Source organism: Prionailurus viverrinus, chromosome A3, assembly GCF_022837055.1.
Source record: "Prionailurus viverrinus isolate Anna chromosome A3, UM_Priviv_1.0, whole genome shotgun sequence".
Lineage (NCBI taxonomy): Eukaryota > Metazoa > Chordata > Mammalia > Carnivora > Felidae > Prionailurus > Prionailurus viverrinus.
Window position 1 is genome coordinate 128,244,596 of NC_062563.1, and position 25,988 is coordinate 128,270,583.

Below are 25,988 nucleotides of genomic sequence, written 5' to 3' on the forward strand. Positions count from 1 at the left end.
AAACAGAGCTCTTGATTCTTCCCCAAGTGCTACTTCTGCTCATTCCCAAATTTCATCCATTCTGTTCTTCCCTAGCTCAGTAAATGGCTTCCCATCCTTCCAATTTCTTAAGCCAAAACTTTGGAGTTATCCTTGATTACTCACATTATATAATGTTTCATACACAATGCATCAGCAAGTCCTCTTGATTCTATATCCAAAACATTTTGCTAATAAAGCCTCTTTTCTTCATTTCCACTGCTATGGTCCCAATCTATGCCACTACCATCTCTCTTGTCATATTATCATTTCTTATCTGGACTATTGAAGTGATTCTGAGTTCTCAAGTGTTCCACGGTTTCTATCTCTCTCTTAAAAAAAAAAATCCAACTTCTCTTTCTGAAGTAGGAAGCCCTTCATGATCCAGTTAGCAGCTGCCTGTCTCCAACCTCATCTTCTGCTTCAGGTTCCTAGTCTCTCTAGCCATGCCCACCAGCTTTCTGTTCCTTGGTCATATTGAATGCATTCCTGACTGAGCCTTAAACCAACTGTTCCTCTGGCTACCACACTCTATACCCTCATCATCTCAGCATGTCAGTTTCCTTTTTTATTATTGAAGTCTCAGAAGAAAAACAAAGTACTTGGCATAAGTACTGAGCCTAAGGAGCACTTTGGTTTCTCTTGATCACCTCATCCTGTTGTAAATGTATCATGGCACTCATCACCTAAGAGACTTTGATCATGTATTTGTTTAATGTCTTTCTTCCATAAGAATGGACACTAAGCAAGAGCAAGAATCTTTTCTCAGTCACTGGTTGTAACCTCAAAGCCTAATATAACCCCAGACACATAGTGGATACTAAATATTTATTAAATGACTAAATTGATGAATCTTACATGTGGAAGGCAGTTAACAATTTTTTTAAAATGCTTCCTGAACTATTACATCATTTAAGTTTTAAAAACACCTGTAGGTAGGGGCATCTGGGTGGTTCAGTCAGTTGGGCATCCAACTTCAGCTCAGGTCATGATCTCACGGTTTGTGGGATCTGCATCAGGCTCTGTGCTGACAGCTCAGAGTCTGGAACCTGCTAAGGATTCTGTGTCTCCCTCTCTCTCTCTGCTCTTCCCCCCTTTCTCTTTCTCTCTCTCAAAGAAATAAATAAATACACATTAAAAAAAAACACCTGTAGGGGCGCCTGGGTGGCGCAGTCGGTTAAGCGTCCGACTTCAGCCAGGTCACGATCTCGCGGTCCATGAGTTCGAGCCCCGCGTCGGGCTCTGGGCTGATGGCTCAGAGCCTGTAGCATGTTTCCGATTCTGTGTCTCCCTCTCTCTCTGCCCCTCCCCTGTTCATGCTCTGTCTCTCTCTGTCCCAAAAAAATAAATAAATAAACGTTGGAAAAAAATTAAAAAAAAAACACCTGTAGGTAAACAGTACTATTATGCACATCTTGAGGGTATAACTCAGAGAAGCCTTGTGATGCTCCCAAGGTAGCAAATCCTGATGTGGCCACAGAGTTTCTACATTCACTATGACCCTAGAGCAGGACACAGCATAAAAGATGACACAGCGGTTGCACTTACAACATAGGTGCCGAAGGGACTATTTCTATCATAGTGAAAAAGTTGAGCCATATCTTCTTCTTGTCCTAGATCACAGTATGTTGTCTGTAATTAGTCACATATGTTTGATGGAAGAATGCATAAGTAAATGAATTAATAAATAAGTTACTTTGTTTTCTTCCATCTTTAATACCCAATGGTTCTACATCACTCATAGCATGAGTACTGATTAGTTAAATTGGTTGACTAATTGAATTATTATTGGAGGAATTTTTAAAGAGAGTATCATGATGACTTTTGAGACATGTGGAATATCAGGATTACATATTTGGTATTCACCAATCTAACATATCCAGAACTTCAGCAGTGATGCTTGGGTATGAACTAAAACTTAGACTAATTGGAGGGAGTTCTGAGAAGATGGCTGTAGCAGAGACATAGCTTTTCTGTTTGTCTATTAATCCTTCTGAATACCCACATGAAACCAACCTAAAAACTAGATAGCAAAACCGAAACCATGGACAACATTTACGACAAAACTAAGTGACAGGTATCTCCATGAATCCCCAAGTACAAGCATGTGAGGACAAGCCAGCGACAGTTTCGGACCTGAGTAGCATCCGTATCTGTGTTGACATCAGCAGAGAGAAGCAACAAGGTATCAGAGGGACCCTGAGACTAGAATCTCAAACTAGCCAATAGGCATTTGCCTTAAAATGCTGTGAACCGATCTGAGGGCAGCAGTGGAAGTTGAGTGTAGGTCTGTCCTCTCCAGTAACAGAGTCTATAGTTATGCCTGAAGGGGCTTTGCAGTCCAGCTGCCATAAAAATTTTAAAACTAAGTCACCAAATGCTCCCTTCCAGGACAGGGCCCCACACTGAGTAGAAACTGCTTAAGAGAAGATTCAGTGGTGAGCAGGTTAGAAATAGAAGAGGAAAAGGCAGAAGAATTCTAAATAAAGGCGGGGTGGGGGGGACAAAACCAGGCAGTCTCAGAAAGGAGACTGCTGTATCTGTGAACTGCATGAGACAAGACAGGAGGAGCCCTGTGAAGCAATACCCTGAACCCCACCTCTTTCTAAAAGTTGAAAGAAATAATCAAATATTTATTCTACCTTCTATACATGAACTGTGCCACTAAAGTACACAAAAAACATATGAAACATTTTCTGTTTATAAAAGTAATCTTACTAATAAATGGAAAGGAAATGCCAGAGTTAGAATATCAGCATTTTGCAAGCCCCGATGAACTAATTGATGCAGGCACAAGCATCAACATTTGCTGATATCATAGTGAAAACCGGGGCACCTGGGTGGCTCAGTAGGCTAAGCTTCCGACTCTTGATTTTGGCTCAAGTCATGATCTCAGGGTTGGTGAGATGGAGCCCTGAGTCAGTCTCTGTGCTGACAGTGTGCTTGGGATTCTCTTTTTCCCTGTCTCTCTGCCCCTCATCCACTCGTGCTCTCTCTCTCTCTCAAAAATAAATAAATAAACTTCAAAATAAAAAGAGGGACCACACACACATGTTGTGCCTCATGACAAAACAGCATTATGCCACCTCTAGTCTTGCCAAAGTGATTGAACATGAAATGTATCAGTCTTCTGGATTCAACTGCTAATTTGCAAGAAATGCAGAGGGCAGAAGATGTTGAACTCTACCAGGAGTATGTAATCAGCAAAACCTTGATGGTGAGAAACTCTACAAGCAAAATGACCCTGTTTTTTTCACCAGATACAAGGAAATGAAAGAGATGTAGAGGGAACCTGTAGATTAAAATAGACTTAAAAGACATGACACATTTTTAAACTGGGAGATTAAACTATGGACCATAAGGATGCACACTTGGGAAATAGAACTATAAAGAAGTGATTATAAAGATGGGATTAGTGGTAATGTTTGGGTCAGGGTATATGAAGAGACTCCTGTGTTAGCTGACAAAGTGCTCTTTCTTGACCTGAGTTGTGCTTGGTGGGTTGGGTTGGGTATGCCTTCTAATAACTGACTAAGCAATGCATTTTGTGAGGGGTTTTTTTTTGTATGCATGTATTGTATGTTACAGTAAAACGTTTTTAAAAATAGAATAACCAAAGTTTTAGATTTTTCTGAGAAATGGTGAGCATTTTGGGACTACGAAGGATTTCCAGGGACATGTCATGGAAATTGGATTCTCAGGGATTGCGAAGATTAGGAAGAGCCCTGTAGGCCTGCATGAAGAAATGGCCACAGGGAGGTCTCAAAGCACTGTTGTCTCTTCATTTACTGTCTCCTCTGAGTCGGGAGGAGTGAGGATCAGGCCAATATTATAAGGCAAACATTATAAGAGGGTTAATTAAGTAAAGCTCTGCCTGAAAAGGACACTGGGGGCTAATCACTGTGCTTTTCTAAACCAAAGTCTGCAGGTGTTCCAAAGACAGAGGCCTGTAAGAGGCTGGAGGAGATGCCGAATCACTGCGAAGTGTCCTAATCAGTATGCCAGGCGTTCCACCAGGACCCTGAGGTAAGCACTACCCTATGCCATATAGTCAAACCATGTCTCGTAGAAATGCAAAATCCAGAGCCTCTGTGAGTGTAATTGTTCTTGTAAGATTCTGAGAGTCAGCTTCTCTTTCCTAAGGCAGAACCAGGTCACAGAGAAGATGATTCTCTCAGAGAGCATAGTTGCCCGGCATTTCAGTGCTGGGGAGAGAAAAAAGGGAGACAGTGAGTAAACCGGCTTTCTCTGAAGGATCTGTCTGTAACTAATTGACCAGAACAGTCCTGCAAATAGGCATTTGCCTACGGTCAGTAGTACTGATCAGTCCCACGAACTGGTGCCACCACTCGCCAAATCTATTATCTCCATCCTGCCAAACTGCCATCATCTCTTATGGACTACTGGAAATCATGTCCCAACTGGTCTCTCTGATTTTGGTACTACGCATTACATCTGTTCTATATGGTGCAGTCTCCTGTGTAAAGCCTTTCAGTGACTTTTAGGAACACTTAGAAAAAGAAATTCAAATACCGTACTAAGGCCTAAAACTGAACTCATTCCTGACTGCCTTCCTGAACTCATTTACTACCTTTCTTCCCTCTCTCTGCTCACTAAAATTCGGGTACCCTCTCTTCTGTTTTTTCTCAAATATGCCAAGCTCAACCTTACCTTTAATTTCAGCTTTGCACTTTTTGTTGTCTTTACCTAGAATCATGAGTCCTTAGATCTTTGTGTACCTGGTTCTTTCCAAATAACGAGATCTGCTCAAATGTTACCTCTCAGAAGGCCTCATATAACCCAATTTAAAGAAGAATCCTGTCTTCTTACATATCATTGTTTTGTTTTCATCATTGTCCTTTTGACTACTGAAAATTACTGTTAACTTTTATTTACCTGTTCATTGTCTTGTCTGTCTCCATCTTCTAGAAATTAACCTCCATGCAAATAGAATACTGTTTGTCTTGCTCCCCAAGACTCATGTTTCCGCAGGGTCTAGGCTTGTGCCTTCAACCGTAGACGCTCAATGAATATTTGCAAATTAAAGAATGAAATAGGTTCCTCACTGATTTATGAAATTTTACAACCTGCTCTCTTCCTGATGCCATTGATTAGACAAGTCATGTTTTAATCCATATAGTACTCTATCTTTTTTTTTTTTTTTGCAATGTATTTGGTTGTAAGAGTGGACTACTTAGAATTCTCTGAACACACCATTCTATCTCATGTTTCCATGCATTTATCCATTGCCTTCTATCTCCAGGCCACATCCTCCCTGTATTTCCTTGACAACTCAGGAAACTTTTTCTTCTTTTCAACTCCCATCCAGGCCTAAGCTCTGCAATATTGATTAATCCTTTCTTCCCAGTATATCATCCCACATTCTGTACTACTTGGAACCTTGTGTATTATCATATTCTATTTTAATATATTCCACAATACTTTGTACTCACTTGTTGCATACTTATTCCTTTTAAACTATAAGACTTTTGAGAGTGAAGATGGAACATTATTCATGGGTGTATCCCTCAGTAAGCACATCATGTAGGCATAGGACAAGGACTCATCGATTCACTCAAAAAACATTTGCTTAGTAGCCATTATGTACCAGGGCTGGTGTAAAATACTGGAGAAAGAATAATAAAAATGAGAAAGTTTCCACACTCATGAAGCTTGTATTTTAGTGTAAATGTGATAAAATGTGTGAATAAACCCAGGTTCTAATATTATATATGAGCCAACTTGGACAATGATAGTATATATGACAATATTGGCTTTAATTTTTTAGGTTGTTATTAACTCATCTTTATACAAAATGTTAAGAAAATGCATTTAGAAATTTTAGAAACATTTTAAAGTGAAAGGATAAGTTTTAATGTACACATCTATCCCAGAGCAAAAGCCCAACAGTGATCGTAGGAGACTTTTTTTCTGTTCTGTACTATTGAACTAAATCTGGGATTAGGAATCTGAGCTTCATATCTAGGATCTTACAATACCTAAATCATACGTTAATATCTATTGACATTACCTTCACATTGGCATTTACATAAGTTTTACTTCATTCACTACATGTTAATTTTATAGATTGAAACCTTAATTTTTAAGGATCTTGCCATCCTGTCTGCATAGTCTTCCTGTGAGCAAAATGTAGAGAGCAGTGTGGGGATCTTTCTATAGCAGAACATTTAAGACCAAAGGTTTTAAATTTTTTTCAAGGTTTATTTAGTTTGAGAGAGAGGAAGAGACAGCACAAGCAGGGAAGGGGCAAAGAAAGAGGAAGACACAGAATACCAAGCAGGCTTTCGGCTCTGAGCTGTCAGCACAGAGCCCAACATGGGACTCGAAATCCGAAATGCTGAGATCATGACCTGACCCGAAGTTGGACACTCAGCCTACTGAGCCACCCAGGCACCCCTGAGATCAAAGGTTTTAAAACCAGACTGGGTTTAAATCTCAGTTCTTCCACAAGCTAGCTGTGTGAACTCGAGCAAGATAGTTAACCTTCTGCTTGCTAAGTTTTCTTTTCTGTAAAGTAGGGCTAATAACAATACCCACTATATCTGATTAGGATGAGTATCAATGAGCAACACATGAAAAGTACTTAAACAGGGCACTGTCATAGTAAGTACTCAACATGGTTATTAACAGTGCTTTAGAAGGTGGAGGAAAACCAGTGTTTCCATGTGATGCTTATGTTGAACTCAGAGCTTCTATATTCCTTAGAAACCTCACAGTACTCTGCATCACATATTATTAAATATCTTCACACTTTGGCCTACTAATTAGCTCTGGGACTATTCTCAAAGAGACATGAATATGAATGTGTTCATTGAGGTATTACTTACGATAGTAAATAATTGGAACCATGATCGATATTTTAAAATAGAGCAGACATTAATCATTGTCTAATGGAGTATCATGAGATGGCTCATAAAATAAAGGTTATATAGGCCACATCAAAACATGAAAAAAATCCTTGTAATATAGAGTAAAAATTAAGACTTAATGCGGTGAAAAAATTACATACATTTATGTAGATTACAAACTTGTAAAAACTACATTCATTATTGGTGATGAAGTTTATGTACTTATGTAAAATGTTCTTCAAGGGCAAGACACAACATATGAATGTACACCATATCTAATACCTGTTCATTGCTCTATAGATATTAGATTGAAAGTATGATTCAGCCAATGGTAATCCAGCCTGAGGTTACATAGCTAGGACTATTAATGGGAACCATAGCTCAACTTTTAAAATCGTATTGTGGTGAAGTAGGTTTTCAACATGGCTGATTCCCCCTACCCCATCATGCCTGGGAACATTTGGCAATACCTGGGGACATTTTTGATCATCACAACTGACATCTGGTGAAAACTGGCCAGATAATGGTTAAATCTCCTTCAATGCACAATAAAGTCTCCCACCACGAACAGTTACCCAGTCCAAAATGTCTATAGTCCAGCTGTTGAGAAGCGTTGCAATATAGGTACACCTCTCTTTGTCAGAGGACCTCAAGGGTCCAGTCATCATGGGAGAGTGAAGGCAGTCCTGCTAAAGAGAAATCTAGTTCTTAGGGGGATCTTACAGAAACTTAGGAGACAGTAGCATTTATCTGATGGCTCAGCTGTAATTAACTTGTATATATCACTGTGACCTTGTCATGGAGATGTTTAATTCAGATTTTGTATGTCCCATTGTATTAACTCATCTTTCAATCAGAGGAGCAGACTAGGCCATATTTTACAGCTGCAACATTGTGGACCATAAATATGTGTGTCTCCAAGGAAATAAATTTAAAAAAAGGAAAAACAAACATTTCATTAGAAATCCAGATATTGCATTCTGCCTTCTCCTCCTTTCTCCTCACTGTGCAACTCATGCACACGCGCACACACACACACACACACACACACAGGCACACACACGAACGCACACTTGAGTGGTCTGGGACAAGTCACATCACCTCTCTTTGCCTCAGTAATCTCATATGTAAAGTAGAGATTATAGCAGTATAACTGCAGGCCAATTCTTGCCCAATAAATATGTATGTTTGTAAGTATGAGTAGGGTCATTGTTCTCTAGGTCACAATGTAACCGAAGACACAGAATCTGTATATTTCTATGACTCTCCGTTGTTACACTTAATACCTAAATACCTCAGTGTGGAGAAAGCTGTCAGTAGCAACATGAGATTATTTACTCAGTTTTATGGATTTTCCTTTGACTTTTGTCTATGAACAGGAATCATAACATTTGGCAATACTTGGAGACATTTTTGATCATATCATTTTGAGCTTCAGAAGCTCAAATAAAGACCCTCAGCTGATGTTACTCATTTGGAACTTATATCTTCAGACTACAAAAGAGTGCAGGGTCAATAGAAATTTCTCCCATCAGGTAAAAGTATCAGAAAATGCTTTATCTTTATTTGAAATACATTTCTTAGTGATAGGTTATCACTTTTGAATGATCCAGACATATGTTCTCTATTTTAAACCAGATAATAGGCACAAAATGAGTTCTTATATGCATATTTTACATTTTTATTATTATACATTCATAGAACATCAAATAGTCAATAATTGCTACCATAGTTATGCTAGAAAAGGGGTCTACAAATCAAGTTGCCCAAAACAAAGGCCATTATTCATGAGAGCTGCCACTAATTTTTAACTATTGTGTTTTTTAATAACAACATATAGAAAGTCAACGAGTTACTCAAATCTTTTGTGACTGTTAGTACTGGTGTGTACAGTGGGGGGCTTAGACTGTGGGTGTAGGATTCATACTGCCTAAGTTCAAATCTTTGTTCCCTACTTAATAACTGTGCAAATTTGGGCAATTTACTAAACTACACTAAGCCACAATTTCCTCCTCTTTAAAAATGGGGTTATTAGGAACACATACCTCATAGAGTTGTGAGGATTAAGTAAGTTTATGATACAGGACTCTTACTGCAGTGCCGAAAAGCTGTTATCAATTATTTTTATTGTGTTGCTCCAGCTGGGGATATATTGCTTGGAGAATAAAAAGTTTCAAAATCAGTCAGTTGAAAAGCTCTTTGGAAAATTGAGTAGTTTTGCCATGAATAAGGTAAATCGATGTTGATAACATTCTTCTCTGATGTTTCCATCACCTTGAACTTGCATCTAGTCTATGGCCTGTATCCTTTTCTGTTTGATTTTAGTTCTCTATAGATTTCTTTTATGTCCTCGGTTAGACATTCCTCAATGGGAAGAACTATTTCTTAGTCATCTTTAGACCCTTACATTTCCTTGGGAAAAATTCTGAACATAGTAAAATTATAGTTAATATTTGCAATCCAGATTTTCAGGATTATTGTTAATGGTTTCATATTAATGCATTTTTATTTCAGCTGTTATTGCATTTGAACTGTCCTAAAATGTTACAACACAGACCATGGAAATGATCAAAGCAAACCACATACAATTTTCCTGCCTCCCTAGTTATTATGATTTAACTATCTTCAGTATAATAGACACTGTTTAGAAAAAATAGTTTTATCTCTTATACTTTCTGTGTTTTTGTCAAATATAGCATATTGGTTAGGTTTGCTTGGCTAAGATATGTCCAGAGAGATCAGTAAGCTATATATCAGAGCACTCGGTGTCACATGGAGTGAGAATTCATGACCCTCCAAACCTCTGATACCCAAAGGCATAAAGAAGCTGGACTACAGCAACAAGGAAGCTGGACTAGAGCATTATTCCCCCACAGATTAGTTGTGCAACCTTGAGTATCTTACTTAAATTTTCAGAGTCTTGGGCTGCTCATGTATGAAAAGGGTACAGAATGAGCAGATGACTCAATTATATCCTTATTCTAGTATATTTTGATTATTAATTATATGTGATACACCTTTTAAAATGATCCTTTTATTCTGCATGTATCAAATTTTGACATTTTAAGGAAGATACAATGAACAGATATATCACTTGGTTGTGTTAGTGGTGTTTTAGCTTTATAACTAAGAGATCTGAGTTTGAACTGCCATTTTCAGAATACTTCATTACACATATAATTTTTAAGCATGGCATGATTTATATGGGAGTTTTGATAGACTCTATAGGAAAAAAAAGATGATTTATTGTTCCAATTTTTCTAGGAACTCAAGCCTGAGCATATAGCACATTGGTATTTCTGATAAATGGTTTTCCCATCGTGATTTAAAGACAGACTTTTGAAGGGGGAACTCTTAAGTCATCTCAAAGTGTTTGGAACACATGGCCTCCCAACAGTCAACTTTTCTGCATTTTCTTTCCCCAATCAAGCAGTTATGTCCTGGCCATGATTGCACAAAGTTTTTTTTTAATTAATTTTTAAAAATATATATTTATTTTTAAGAGAGAGAGACAGAGAGCACATGAGCAGAGGAGGGGAAGAGAGAGAGAGAAACAGAATCCAAAGCAGGCTTCAGGCTCTGAGCTGTCAACACAGAGCATGACATGGGGCTTGAACTTGTGAACCATGATATCATGACCTGAGCTGAAGTCAGATGCTTAACCAACTGAGCCACCCAGGTGCCCCTACAAAGTTTCTTTAGAGATCCATGTGTTGAATGCTAACCATTCCCCCTAAAAAGAAAAAAAAAACAGAATCAACAAGTCAATGAAGGGCAACTTGATATTAAGTCTAAAGGATTTTTCTCAAAATTGCAGCATAAACAGGGAAATGTTAGAAACCCCAAACCAGAGCTTATTTAAAATGCTTTTCTCAAATGTGAAGAAATCTTTCAATAAGCAGAATCTTCTTTTGTATGATATGGTAGAAAACTAAGGGAGGAGAGACTGCTAGGGTAAGTTAAGCATTCCTAGACCTCTATAACTTTTGCCTGAAACCTAAGGATGGATACAACTGTCTCTGGTACAGCAGAGTGACATGAAAATATAAAGTGGTTAGTGCCCAAGTGCTATCCATTGTTTTAGGCCTTAGTACACCCCTGTGGTCATGTATTTGCCCCTATAATGGGGGAGGAAGGGACAAACACGTCCTTCAGTTCCCTACCCCTTTGTAATGTCTGTCCTTTGCAAAGAAGAGAAAAGCAGACCCTGAATCCAGAGGATTTTTTTCTTAGAAAATTTTGGAACATCCTCCATGTTTTGCTTATATAAAAAAAAGTCTTTGGAAAACTATTAAGCCAAGTGTTGATTGAAACAGAATATACAGAGGGGCGCCTGGTTGGCTCAGTCGGTTAGGCGTCCGACTTCGGCTCAGGTCATGATCTTGCGGCTTGTGGGCCCAAGCCCCATGTCGGGCTCTGTGCTGACAGCTCGGAGCCTAGAGCCTGCTTCAGATTCTATGTCTCCCTCTCTCTCTGCCCCTTCCCCTGCTCACGCTCTCTCTCCCTCCAAAAATAAATAAACATTAAAAAAATAATAAAATAAAAATAGTTAAACAGAATATACAGAAAGAAGTTTTCTGAACAAAATCTAGACAACGTTAATGGGAATTTCTTCACGCATGTTCTTTGTGAAGTTACCAGGAGCTGGCTGCCAACCACATAAACCTAAGTGTAGAGGAATTTGATCAAAAAGTTGAATCAGGAATACTTCATTTCTTGTTGATGAAATTATTTCTATGTTCCAGACCCTGGGCTGAAAGTTGAAGGAGGTATGCAGTGTGTGGTTTCCATGTACAAAAAGAAGCATGTGTCTTGCCTCTACCTGTATATATTCGTAAAGTGGCCATGAGTTGTGTTATGAGAAACCATTGACTTCACCTGTCTAAGCCCCAATCAATTCTGTAAAATAGAAATGTCACCTATCTTAGAAGGTTGTATTAGTTAGATAAGGGGTGTCACAGCAAAGCACAACACACTGAGGGGCTTAAACAACAGAAATGATTTCCTCATAGTTCTGGAGCTGGAAGTCCAAGATCAAGGTATTGGAGAGTGGTTTCTGCTGAGAGCTCTCTTCCAGGCTTATAGATGGTTGTGTTTTACCATGTTTTCACATGGCCTTTCCTCTATGTGTGCACGTTCCTGGTGTCTCTTCCTCTTATAAGGACACTAGTACTCCTGGATCAGGGACCCACCTTGTGACCTCATATAACTTTATTTGCCTTCTTAAAGGCTCTGTCTGTAAATATTCACATTGAGAATTAAAGCTGCAGCATACAAATTTGGGGGAAGAAACAATTCAGTCTATAACATGTGGTTATGTATAAAAGAAAACATATACAAAGTGCTTAAAACAGTGCTTGACACATCACAGACTGGCTTCAATGATTATTAACTTTTACTTTATTGACCTCAATGGTTATTCAAGAACATGGCAACCCTAGTGAGTAATTAGAACATGCAGGGCTGAGGGTCAGCCTTGGGCAATAGTGACCCCATGACTGTAAGGCCATGCAATTTGTAGTTATAATTATCCCTTATTTTATAGAGGGAAAAACTGGTCAGTTAATAAGTCCCAGGGCTCATAAAGTCACAGCCAACTTCTGAGTCAGGTTTGCTGTCTCCAGAGCTCTTAGTCTGTTAAAACCATCTCAGGCTTGGAGCAGCCATATTCAATTACCCTTGTATCACACGGCCACCCATCCCAGGGCCAACCCCTGCCATTTATCCTAACTGAAGCTTGACCACACTTGAAGGAAAGCCTGCAAACTGATCGTCCCCCAGACAGATTCAGCTTTGATAGAAAACTCTTGCTGTCATATTTGTGGGAACTGTTCCAACCATGGAGATATGTGGGCTGATTAAGAAATTTTACTGCCCTTTGAAAATTGAAGATTGAGGTTTGTACATATGGGAGTTGGGGATATCTAATCTGTCTTTAAATTTGATTTATGCAAACCTCTAGCTTCAAAGTTCCCAGCATAAAACCATTTAACCATGAAAATGGCAAAGCTAACATTCACATTCTCAGTTCAGATACCAGCAGGAAAAATGTTGTTTTGGCTTCAGGCTTAAAGGGCAAGTCTGTGGCCTGGGAGTACATATATATTCCCCTGGCTTCCTAGGATGTTCACAAGACCTTTCTGGGGAGGACCCAGGTTCCTAAAGCCTAAGCAGAGCCTGCCTTTTCTGGACAATGCTGAGGAGTTGACTCCAGGCTTTTCATCTTCTATTCGTTTCTCTTATCTTTGATGGTCTTTGGCTCATCTTACCCTCTCCCACTTACTCAACTTTTCATCATGGATTTGTCATCAAACAGTTATACCTACAGATTATTGAACAAAAGAACCTAAGAGCTGGAAGAATAACTGGTAATAGTGTCCAACAAGTAGGAAGAAATGGAAATTCAGTGAGATACAGCCTATCCCCTGAGAATACTCTACATATCAGTGTGTAGGGATGTGACTAAAACATAAATCTCCTGCGTCCCAGACTAGACTCCATTTTATGGCTGTGGTTGGCAACAGTGCAAACTAGGCTTTAATTTAGTCCACATGCCAGGCCTACTATAATTTGCATGGTTAAGTGAAAAACTGAAAAAAAGTATTCATGAGAATGAAATGGAAAAATGTGCTGGATCTTCATACTTGTTTAAAGATCTTTCCAAACTGTTGTAAGCAGAAATCTCAAATGGCCCCAAGATTCCTGCCCTGTATAATCCTTTCCCTTTGAATATGGGCAGGATGTGTGAGTATGAAGGTTTATCACTCCCATGAGTAGCGTACTTTACATGGCAAAGTTCAAGGGATTTTGAAGATGTAATTAAGGTCCCCAATCAATTGGCTTCGAGTCAACCAAAGGGGAGATTGTCCCAACCTTATCAGATGAGTTGTTAAATGAAGTCAGAGAAATCTAAAGAGAGATTATTCCACTGACCTTCAAGCAGCAGGTCAAACAGAGGAGACAGTGCACTGGTATACTATGAAGGGTTTACATGAAGGATGGAGTCGTCCTGACCAATGATGCTAACAAATAAGACAATAGACACTGGGATGTGGTGGCCATCATCAGTATGAGTGAACTGTGTCAGGTGAGCAAGCCTTGGTCACATAAGTTGGTGAATAATCAAAAGCCCTAAGACGAAGAAGTAGCTGATAGGCAGGACTAGATCAGGGACACAGACAGCCTTCATTAACAATTCCCCTTGAGGCTGATCTGGCCAATGAGGAAGCTGAACCAGTGATAAATCTATCATCAGAAAGAATCTTCGGGACATAGAGAGGCTTCATGCTCTGAATGGACCAGATTTTCACTTCTAACTAAAACTCTCAGAAGGGTTGGGGCATATAGAGATTCACTGAGATAATTCATGACTCAAAAATTCACTCCTTTTTTCCACCTCATCCCTAAATATAGATCCTGCATAGACCCCTGGATTCTGAGACACACAGAATTTAGATCAGTGGAGAGAAGAGAGGCAATTTTGGTTGAAGAGGATAGAAGGAGGTGCATAATGAAGGTTTTAGCCCTTCATTAAAGAAACCCTTTCCCTTTTTTCTTTCTTTCTTTCTTTCTTTCTTTCTTTCTCAAAAGAACAATTTGTGATCCCAGGAGAGAGCTAAGCATTGGGACAACTCTTCATCTATCTGGAGGCCATGGAGATAGTGAATCCCTGCTGCCAGAATTCCAGACCAGTGGTCTTGATGTACCATAACAGATTATGTTAACTCAGTAAAGTTCCTCAGATCAACCAAATTCTAACAGGAAGATAATGATACAGGAAGACTATTTGATGAGAAAAAATAATCAACCAAAATAATATCCCTCTACATCTCAATTGCCCTAATAATAGCTAACAGTCATTCCTAACCACATGCTACTCACATTTCTAAACACTTCATCTGTTCTGATTTGAAGTACTCATATTATTCTCATAGTTTAAATGAGAAAATTGCACAAAGGTTAAATAAACTGCCTTGGTCTATTTTGTTATTAAGTGCTGGAGCTGAGATTTGAACCCAGGCTACTCAGCCACTTTCCTCCACAGTCTGCCTTCCTGTCTGCTATACTCTTCTGCTCGTCAATACTGATACCATTTTTCTGTTCTGGATTCTTTTTATCCATTGATCATTTTCTTTGGTAACCACCAGTAAAAATGTAAAGCTTTTAAAGACAGGGTCCTGTGTTGATTTCGCTTGGGTCTTTACCTACTGCCAAGCATGTAGTTGGTGTCTTGATTGATGAATTATTAAAGTTAAACCTTTACAGTCTTGTTTAAAATTCTCTGCACATCATTACTAAAAGCACATATGAGAGCATTTTCACCCATTTCCTTTTCTATTCAAAAGGAAATTGCCCAGGCATTACGTTAAGAGCTATCAGCACCAGCTCTCATCCTGGCCCCTGGCAAAGAGGTCAGAGTAGCACCCAGCACCAGCCCACTGCAACACCATTCTGACCCAAGCTGACACCAGTGAGAGATCCTTGAAGAGTGAGGTACTTCTGGCTTCTGTTGTTGGCAGCATTTCACCTCTTAGTCCATTTCATCCCTCTATTCACTGGGATATTGCATTGCTGAGACCTAAGATTAGTTGCTTGTGGAAGAACGAGTAGGCGTTTGCAGCAGGCTCTGTTAAAATCATTACCCATTCTCCTCCCGGCACTGCCTGGACCAAATGCCTGGATTCGTGACTGTGTTCAAAAAGCAGTGCTCAAATCCACAATCCCATCGTTTAAAATAGATCTTTCTAGATGAAGAGGAAAAAGTGGAAAACATTTTCATTGCAGTTATTTTGGGAAGGTGACCTGAGAACATTAAAGGGCACCCAATAACTATTTGTTGAATGAATGTGTGAATTGAAACAGGTTTGCAGAATTTTTCATTAAGAAGACCTCATTCCCAAAGGATTGGCCTTCTGCCAAAGACAGTTCCCTCGTACTTAATACACTGCCACCTTCCTCTTGCGAAAGCCACTGATTCCAGCATATATTTCTTCATCCAGACTTTCCATTCATTCACAAATCACTTATTAAAGGCCTTCTGCTGATTAAGATCTATGAGAAATTGGACCACAGAGTTGACAAAGATAAGTTCCTTGAGTGCAAGATTATTTGTTAGCTTCTCTTCCTGGACTTGATGTCTCTGTGTGAAATTGATGAATCATGTTCAATTGAAAATTCCTGAGGTAACATGTCCCTTCCCAAAAGTCCCTCCCCCTAATGGCAGAAGTGATCACAAAAAGGACTTTTCTCATTTCATGAGCCTGGTACCTTGACCGCAGTTAATTGCAGTAAAGATGAGTGGCATCTACAGATTGGAGAACTTGTCAGGTTGCATCACTTGGGAAACCTAAAGACAGTGTTAGCAAAAACAAAAGTAAACAAATTATATAAATTTTTCACTCTATCCCCCCCCCCCAAAATGGGAATAGGCATCCTTCATTAGTCAGGAAAAGTTATGCTTTTCTGCAGTAACAAATAACTCCAATATCTCACTAGCTTAAACTAACAGTATTTTATTTCTTATATACATTTCTTCTCCAGTGCCAGTGGGAGCTCTGCTGTATGTAGTTACTCAGAGACCCAGGTGGATAGATGGATCCACCACTTTATAGTTACATGCATCTAGAACATGCAGACTCCTCAGTTACAGCCAGAGGCAAGGGAGACTGGAGAATTATGGTGAGGTTTACATGGCTTCAACAGGGAAATGACACATGTCACTTCTGCTCAAATTTTGTTTTCCAAGAGTTTCCAGATAAATCCATTTAATTACACAGGGCTGGGAAATGTAAGGAAGCTATTTGGCAAGCATGACTCTCTCTGCCACATACAGTTAATAATATATTTTTATGTGTATATGACTTAGATGTCTATCCTTATTTATGATATGTGTTATCAGAAAACCACTCAAAGTTTAAAAAGATAAATAGTAAGCTAAAAAACATAAATAGATGCTCTAATATATTTTCTCTCTGCACTCTGTCTAAACTTGCAGATCATTGGAGACCATGATGCCAGAGTTACGAATATATCATGACATTCTGGTTGCCTTTGGGGCATGGCTATATCACTGCTGAAAGAATATCTTTTTTTCCCCTCTCTCTTCATGTCCTTACAAAGAATCCCCATTTGTGAAGACACTCTGAGTTTACCTTTGTTCTAACCAAACTGGAAGAGCTTAGCCTCTGGGACCTTTTAGAACATGCCAGTCTCGAAATGCTATCAGGCTGCTTTCTGACTCAAGAGACATAGCAATATTTGGACCCCTTGTTCTTTCTAAGATATTCTTCCAAATCCATATGAATCCTCACTGTGTGTCTATCTTGCTGCCTTTCCAGAGCAGTGCCTGATTCATGACGTTTCTTCAATGATAATCCAATTATGATCATTCAACCTCAAGGCAAGGTTGATTCACAGCACAGTAATTCATTCTACCTAGTGGCCCCTCACACATGGAATCATAAATCCTTCAGAGAAGAAAAGGACCTCAAATTTAATTCCACACAGCATTTTTATTATTCAAATTAGAAATTTAGCAAGTTGAAGCCCAGGTATGTTGAATTACTGGCCTAAGATCAAACAGTTACTTAGCTGCAAAACCCACCATAGAGTTATTTCAACTCTTAGAACTTGTCAGGGGCAGCAGGGAATGGAGCACATAAAAAGGAAATACAAAACATAAAAATAAATCACAATTTCACTTAATCTTTGTTAAGGCCTTTCTCATGTCTTTTGTGAAATTGAAATCAAAGATAAAATGCTAATTAGATCTCAGTATAAAAATAGGGACAAGAGAATGTTTGATGAAAGATTGGAAAAGAAAACACTATTTGAAGCAACCCTCCCATCTGTTCCAAAGAAGTCCAACATAGCAATCTCATCATCTTCAGGCAGCATAACCTAGAATGAATTCAGGCAGTAAGCTTGGCATTTATAGAGCAGTCTGCTGGGAAAGAGCAATTTCATTTCCAAGGACTTCGCCAAAGTGAGGACCTGACGTTACAAATGATTAATTTTTTTCTGGAGGGCTCTTGAGAAATGTCTTAGCATTTAATAATCTAATAATATTTGTAATTCTCATTAAATTGTACCTAAATTTAATGGTCTTATCACCTTTCACTGAGTGACCAAACTAACCTTATGCCTTAAGCAGCTGGAAAAAGAACAGCAAATAAAACCCAAAACCAGCAGAAGACAGGAAATAATAAAGATTAGAGCAGAAATTAATGCTATCAAAACCAAAAAAAAACAAAACAAAAACCCAAAACAAAACAAAACAGTAGAACAGATCAATGAAACCAGAAGCTGGTTCTCTGAAAGAATTAACAAAATTGATAAACCACTAGCCAGTTTGATCAAAAAGAAAAAGTAAAGGACCAAAGTAAATAAAATCAAGAATGAAAGAAGAGAGATCACAACCAACACAGCAGAAATAAAAACAATAATAAGAGAATATTATGAGCAATTATATGCCAATAAAATGGGCAATCTGGAAGAAATGGACATATTCCTAGAAACATATACACTACCAAAACTGAAACGGGAAGAAAAAGAAACTCTGAACAGACCCATAACCAGTAAGGAAATCAAATTAGTAATCAAAAATCTGCCAAAAAACAAGAGTCCAGGGCCAGGTAGCTTTCCAGGGGCATTCTACCAAACATTTAAGGAAGAGTTAACACCTATTTTCTTGAAGCTGTTCCAAAAAAATAGAAATGGAAGGAAAACTTCCAAACTCTTTCTATGAAGCCAGCATTACCTTGATTCAAAAACCAGAGACCCCACTACAAAGGAGAACTATAGACAAATTTCCCTGATGAACATGGATGCAAAAATCCTCAACAAGATACTAACCAGCTCCAACAATACATTAAAAAAATTATTCACCATGACCAAGTGGGATTTATACCTGGGATGCAGGGCTGGTTCAATATCTGCAAAACAATTAACCTGATTCATCACATCAATAAAAGAAAGGACAAGAACCATATGATCCTCTCAATAGATGCAGAGAAAGCATTCGACAAAATACAGCATCCTTTCTTGATAAAAACCCTTAAGAAAGTAGGGATAGAAGGAGCATACTTTGAGAACAAAAAAGCTGTATATGAACAACCCAGCGCTAATATCATCCTCAATGGGGAAAAACAGACAACTTTCCCCCTAAGGTCAGGAACAAGACAGGGATGTCCACTCTCACCACTGTTATTCAACATAGTATTGGAAGTCTTAGCCTCTGCAATCAGACAACAAAAAGAAATAGAAGACATCCAAATCGGCCAGGAAGACATCAAACTTTCACTCTTCACAGATGACATGATAGTCTATATGGAAAACCCAAAAGATTCCACCAAAAAGCTGCTGGAATTGATTCATGAATTCAGCAAAGTTGCAGGATATAAAATCAATGCACAGAAATTGGTTACTTTCCTATACATCAACAATGAAGCAACTGAAAGAGAAAGCAAGGAATTGATCCCATTTACAGTTGCACCAAAAACCATAAAATACCTAGGAATAAATCTAACCAAAGAGGTGAAAAATCTACACACTGAAAACTCTAGAAAGCTTATGAAAGAAATTGAAGAAGACACAAAAAAATGGAAAACGGTTCCATGCTCCTGGATAGGAAAAACAAATATTGTTGAAATGTCAATACTACCCAAAACAATCTACATATTCAGTGCAATCTCTATCAAAATAATAGCAGCATTCTTCACAGAGCTAGAACAAATAATCCTAAAATTGGTATGGAACCAGAAAAGACCCCGAATAGCCAAAGCGATCTTGAAAAAGAAAACCAAAGCAGGAGGCATCACAATCCCAGACTTCCAGCTATACTACAAAGCTGTAATCATCAAGACAGTATGGTACTGGCACAAGAACAGACACTCAGATCAATGGAACAGAATAGAGAACCCAGAAATGGACCCACAAATGTATGGCCAACTAATATTTGACAAAGCAGGAAAGAATATCCGATGGACTAACTTGAAATTATATAGTGAATGATGTCATTCATTCATTAATTCATTCAACTGGACACTTAATCTATGCAGACACTATACTAGGTGCTGAGGATAAAACAACAAACAAGGCAGATACATTTCTGTCCTTACTGAGCTTACAGTGTTAATGTTAACATTACAGTATTAATCCCTTGGGAATCCAAGTTTTGGTTTTTCTGGATTTCTGGAGTCCATGTGAGACCTCTGTATTGTATCCCAGCTAAACTTCAAGGGCAAAACATGCATTTCATCCTAACTAGTCCAGTGTCTGGATATAGAACTTATATGAACTGGTTTTGAAGTGTTAACATCTTGTGAATCTCAACTCAGCTACTCACAAGTTCTATAACGTTAGACTAGTAACTCTCATCACTTACACACTTCTACATCAGCTATGGTGGCATAAGAAACCACCCCACAGCTCAATGGCCTAGCACCACTCATCAGGCTTAGCACCTGAGGCTCAGCTGATCAGGGAACCCCTGTCAGCTTGGGCATGTCCTTGTCATGAATATGGCAAAGATTAAAGAGCTCCTAAGATTGGGTTAGATGAGATGTGTGGTCACTACGCGATCCCCACAGATGGCAGTATCATCATCACTTCAAATTTCCCTTTCGACATTTGGAAAGCTTTCTTGAACATAATCTTGGTCTTGCCCTGTCTCTTACCTTTTTACCACACTGCTGAAACTCCCGCTTCCTCAGATTAGACCAACTCCTGCCTCTTGAGAAGGGTTTGAACTTTGTGATTACTGGGAATTCTCTGAACCACTTCTGGAAGAAACTTTTGCCCATAACTCTATAACTTCCTTCCTTGGGCAGCCTCCCAGCTAGAACAAGGCTACAATGACCAGTTCCCTGCTGCTAGTCAAGGTGACCAGTGAAATTCGTGAGTGATGTATGCTGAAGGCAGGTAATATCACTCCTGTTGAGAATGCATGGTATGGGTTTTTATAATTTATCCTATAACTGTACATAAGGTCATTTTACCATCCCCCTCCAATAGATGAAAAAAGTATTGACGCATATTAACTTTACAAAGTTTTAACATTAAATCAGAATAGAACGATATTTGCTGGATTTTATGGCAATTAAAAAAAATAGTGTCCCTCTTGTCCCCACCCAAGTTCTGTATCGATCGAGAGATAGACAAGTCAGACAAATAGAGATCAAATTGCCAGCTTCAAAACCGTTGGCTGTGAGAAAATGGCTTACACATTTAGCAGTGATAGTTTGATACTACTGAGCCCTAAAATAGATAGAGTTACCTGTCTAGTAAAGTTGTCTCTCTGAAATAGCAGGTCTCCTTCTCAGGGGGAAAGTCCTGTAACCCATGGTGGAGCGGAGACCAGACACAGGCATATCCCAACAAGAATGAGGTGAGGTTTGCTTTGGTGGCTGTTCCTGTTTCCAGATTTGCCAGACAGTTGATTCCTCCTTCAGTGGGGAGGGGCAGATGGAGTAATGCAGAGATGCAAGGAAGGTTTTACTAACTGAAGTCTCTTCAGGTATACATGAAGCAGGTAAAGGAGATGCCCATTGTCCCCATTCCAATAGTAAGGGGAGATTATGACACGTTAGAATTCTCTCCTACTCCCCATTGACTCCTGAGAGTTTGATAGTTACTCTGAGACAGACACATCTGTGTATTATCACGTTAGTCATTCTACTAAGGGGGACCTATCCTGTGGGCTTTCATTACCTGACAGGGAATTAGTTTTCCATTTTACAAATGCAACTCGATTAGCTTAAGCTTTCAAAAACAAGGACAATATTATTCTCCACTTCTAAGCTTCTGTGATTGTCAGAGACACAGATACCATAAAATAATACATGGCTACTGAAAAGATAAGCATTTATGCTTTACATGGTGTACACTTAGGAAAGGGCCTCCTTCTGATGCTTACATGAATATAGGTCAAAATTGACTCTGTCTTGAACATGAGCAGTGAGATTCTTCTCTCCCGTAGAACCTCTTGAATTCACAAGGATAATGAAATGTCATTAAACATGAAATGTCCTACCTACATCTTTGTGTTTTCTAAGTAATCACATGATCCTCAGATAGTCATGACTTCCAGTGGGGAGAGTACTGGGCATATTAGAGATTGAGGCTTACAGAGGTAACATGACTTGCCTCCTCTCATTGTAGGTAAATTCCAGAGGTGGGATTCAAATCTACAGCAATCTGATCCCGAATGTGCTTAGCCAACAGCATATTTCAATAATTATTGTTACATCATCAAATCCTCCATTTGTTGATGTTCTAAAGCAATTAATAAATTGCAAATGAAGATTTGCTTTTGGGGAATGGAGACCCACAAAGTGTACAAGACGTGCAGGCAGCTCTTGTTGGGTTGGTCCCCGCCAGATGGGAAGGACATTATGTATCCGAATCAGACAAATATCAGTGGAGTAACAGCCATCCCTCTCTGTGAGCCCAATGTGGGGGTTCAAAGCAGGGGCTGCAGTTTCTTCACAGGTGGGTGTTTTGTGTCATTGGTTTCTTGGTTGTATCAACTAGAATTGCTGGAGTGAGAAGTAAACATGGACATTAATCAGCCTCCTGGGGACAGCCTCTCATCACAGACCCAGACTATTCAAAGAGTGACCAGCCCCTACCTTGCTGGGCAGAAGGGCATTTTGCAAATCACCCAGTGTCAGGCAGGTGTGAGCACTGTTGTCTGATCCTACAGTGATAGGGCCTTGGGGAAAACACTAAGCAGGTTTTTCAGTGTCTTCTGGGCCCTTCCTAGAAACAGCCATTGTGAGCTTTTCTTATCTTCATGATACATTTGGGTTGCATTTGTCATGCTAAGTAGTCTGCTCAAACATTCCACAGGCAGGAATGGGTCCTCAGTAATATGTTGCTACACAGAGGCATAAGTCCTATAGTGTCAATAGTGTGATTTACACACACACACACACACACACACACACACACACCTTTTCAAGATCCTACTAACTGATTTATGCTTGTTCATAAAAATCCATGCTATGATGTTAATAGTCTCTCATAAGAGGCATGAGAGACCATTAACATTATAGCATTGATTTTCAGTCAATGAACTGAGAAAATCTACTGACCATACTCTGATATGACCTGTTATTTGTCACTTGTTGCCTATTAGTCTCACCCTTCTTTTCCTTACCTTTCCATTCCTTGAAGATCTCAGTGATGCCAAACTCTCTTGCCAAGTTACTGAGCTTCTATTTTCCCAGGAGAGAACATTGGCAAGGGCCTCTGAAGAATCAAAAGAAACATCTCAGTGGATATTTGAAGGTAGGGTTGTAGATAGAGAAGAAAGGAACATGAATGATGGCATAGTGATTTAAAAAAAAAAAAGCTATATATACATTTATCCCCAAGACCTCGTAACTTGTGTAGAATCTGGTCGAGACTGGTCACTGGGTTGTGGAAGGGAGGGAGCAAGGTGGGGAGGAAGAGAGGAATAAGAGATTGAAAATCAGGAATTTGGCCCTCTGTTACAAAGAGTGTGTTCTGAAGCATCAGAAAGAAAGATTTGGTTGGAACAAAGTGTCCTGTTTTTCTGCAATGAAAGATAAGATTATTTTGATTCTGGAAGGTGCAAAACAAGATTTTGTTAAGAAAGCAGTTGTGACAGTCAACTTAGCCTGAGGGGTTTGAACCATAAGCAGTGAATTATATATTGAGATTATCTTTCTCATTTCATATCCTCTCTCTTTTTAGAAAACAACAACAACAATAAAACAAACCTGAATACCTATTTGTTTGTTTATTTACCTGTTTTCCTGGAGCAGAGGCATGCCAGTAGGGTGTTACCATTGTCCAGGTATCTCACCTCTTGATGTGAATTGACCATTGCTTGATTGAGTTCTTGCCAGAATCCATGCTTTCCTGAGTCCCTTCTGGAGGCTTGAGGAAACTCCTGGGTTAGAGAGAAGTTTGAAGAAGTTAATGCAAGCTCACGTTTTTTACCTTGGAGACTGTGGGGTGAAGCTCAGGAACACAGGTTTCAGAGGGTGTAGATTCAGTCCCAAGACTCCTGGAATCTAACACTTGACTGACCTAGGTCAAGGTATGGCTCTCTGAGCTCTAGTTGCCTCGCTTGTCTTGTGGGGTAACTATCTACATTGTTTACCCCATAAGGTTGCTATGTGATCAGTTGAGGTCGTGCATGTGCTTAGACTTTGTAAGCCCCAAAGGAAACATGATTTTTTTTTTAAAAAAAAAAGTAGCATTTTTCAGAAATGGAGAGGGTGTGTGTATAGGGCAGCCTGGTATAAAGAATTAAGATCCTTAAAGAAATCGGATGTTCTAAATGGGAGGCTGTCTGGTAAATAGATTTATATGAGAACATCTAGGTGTCAAGAAAAGGAAAGTTGCTAAAATAGTGTGGGTCATTATGATGTATGTGGGGAGTGTGTGTGTGTGTTCCTGCATGAGCAGGGAGGTGATAGGTTTCTTCTATCCCCCATAATTAGATTCCATTCCACATGGCATTGAAGTGGCAGAAAGTGCCTTCAACGCCCAGTTTATCTGAGTTCATTTTATTTTGACTCATAAAGCGACTGTCATTGCTCAGAATCCCAGCTTCACCTCTAATCTGAGCTCCTTTATGGTTTCAGAGAGGGAGATGGTATTGAGATAGAGAGTCCCATAGAGACTGTGCTTTGTGATGTGTTCCCAGTATGAATTTATTTCAACATTTTTCCATCGCTTTCTAAATGGAAAAGAAAAGACCAAGCCCATATGCTGTTATCTGATAGTTTATCTCTTGGATAAAAATTAACTTCCTTCACAAGATGTACATGGTTCAGACAGTTGGACCTTTCCATGTCTTACCTTATTCAGTCTATCCAATAACTCTTTGAAGTGCATATTAGCATTATTCCCATTTTACAGATAAAGAAGCTGAGACATACAGTTCAAAACCATTCACCAGTCTCAGAGCTGGCAAGCAGCCAAGTTGGGATTCAAACCTGTTGGCTGGGGCTTCAGTTTGTAGCCTTAACCATTACACAGCACTGTCCAGTGTCCTAAGTTAGAGCAGCTAATTTGTTGGTCACGGTCTTCTCCACACCCACCCTGATGGTAACAGACATAACGCATGTTGTTACTAAACAAGAGACAAGGGAGTTTGGCCCTCCACTTGAAAGACATCTCTTCATTTTGATAATTAACAGTCCCTCTAGGTCACATTGGCACTATATATACTACATATCTTTATATTTATGTATCTATCAGTATATAAATATTTGCTACCATTCCGGACCCAAATTGTACCACACCCACGTAGACTTCATGCAAACTGTGGAATTGGTAATCCAGGGCTAAAATTAAGATGGCTCTGGGTAAAGTTGGAAAGTATGTATCAGGAAAATATGAGGGATGTATGAATAGTAACGCATCGTGAATAGTACTATCAATAATAAAGTTTTTTGCTGTGCTGGAAACAAATATTTCACATATTCCAGGTGATTAAAACTCACTTATTATCCCTGGATGCAGTTTTACATAGAGAAACAAGAAACACGGAGATGTCTGGTCAATAAGGAAAGTAAATAGATTCCAGTGTTCTGAATACCAGTGATTTACTTGAGCATCTAGAAGTGATGGTTCATGAAGCAAGGAATTCCCTTATAGGTCCTTTTAGGTAATAATCCTATGAAGAGATGCCTTTTTTGTCCTGTTTTTTTTTAATACATTTTTAACATGTTACCCACCCACCCCCCCAAAAAAAAACCAATTTGTGAGCTGATTAAGTATCTCGAGAATTGGCAGGAAGCTGCTATCTACAGACACCTACTCATAATTACTAACAGATACATAATTTGAGCGCTTGATTGCTACTCAAATTGTTAAAATTTTCTGACCTTTTATTAATTTGTTATGTGTTTCCTCTCTAAATGATCAAGAATTGTGTTGTGTTAACTTAAATGGGGGCAAAATGACTAAAAATCCAGACTTCATGCTATAGAAATTTTAATATTGTTTTATTACCCCACAAAGAGAACACCTTTGAGGCAGCATTCATTGGATTTCCAAATGATTCAAAAAGGATTCAGCTTCAAAATTAGAACGGCGAGTGTTTGTGTGCGAGTGTGCGTT

At 39.0% G+C, this 25,988-nt stretch overlaps 1 long non-coding RNA gene across 1 annotated transcript; it reads right to left on the minus strand.

Annotated features, from left to right (window-relative positions):
- Positions 1-14,514: 14,514 nt before the first annotated feature.
- LOC125162346 (uncharacterized) lies at positions 14,515-23,900 on the minus strand. Its single transcript, XR_007151004.1, has 4 exons — positions 23,661-23,900; positions 23,047-23,138; positions 21,163-21,331; positions 14,515-16,233 (listed from the first exon to the last, which is right to left on the minus strand). It is a non-coding gene; the product is annotated as an uncharacterized LOC125162346 (long non-coding RNA).
- Between the last annotated feature and the right edge of the window lie 2,088 nt (positions 23,901-25,988).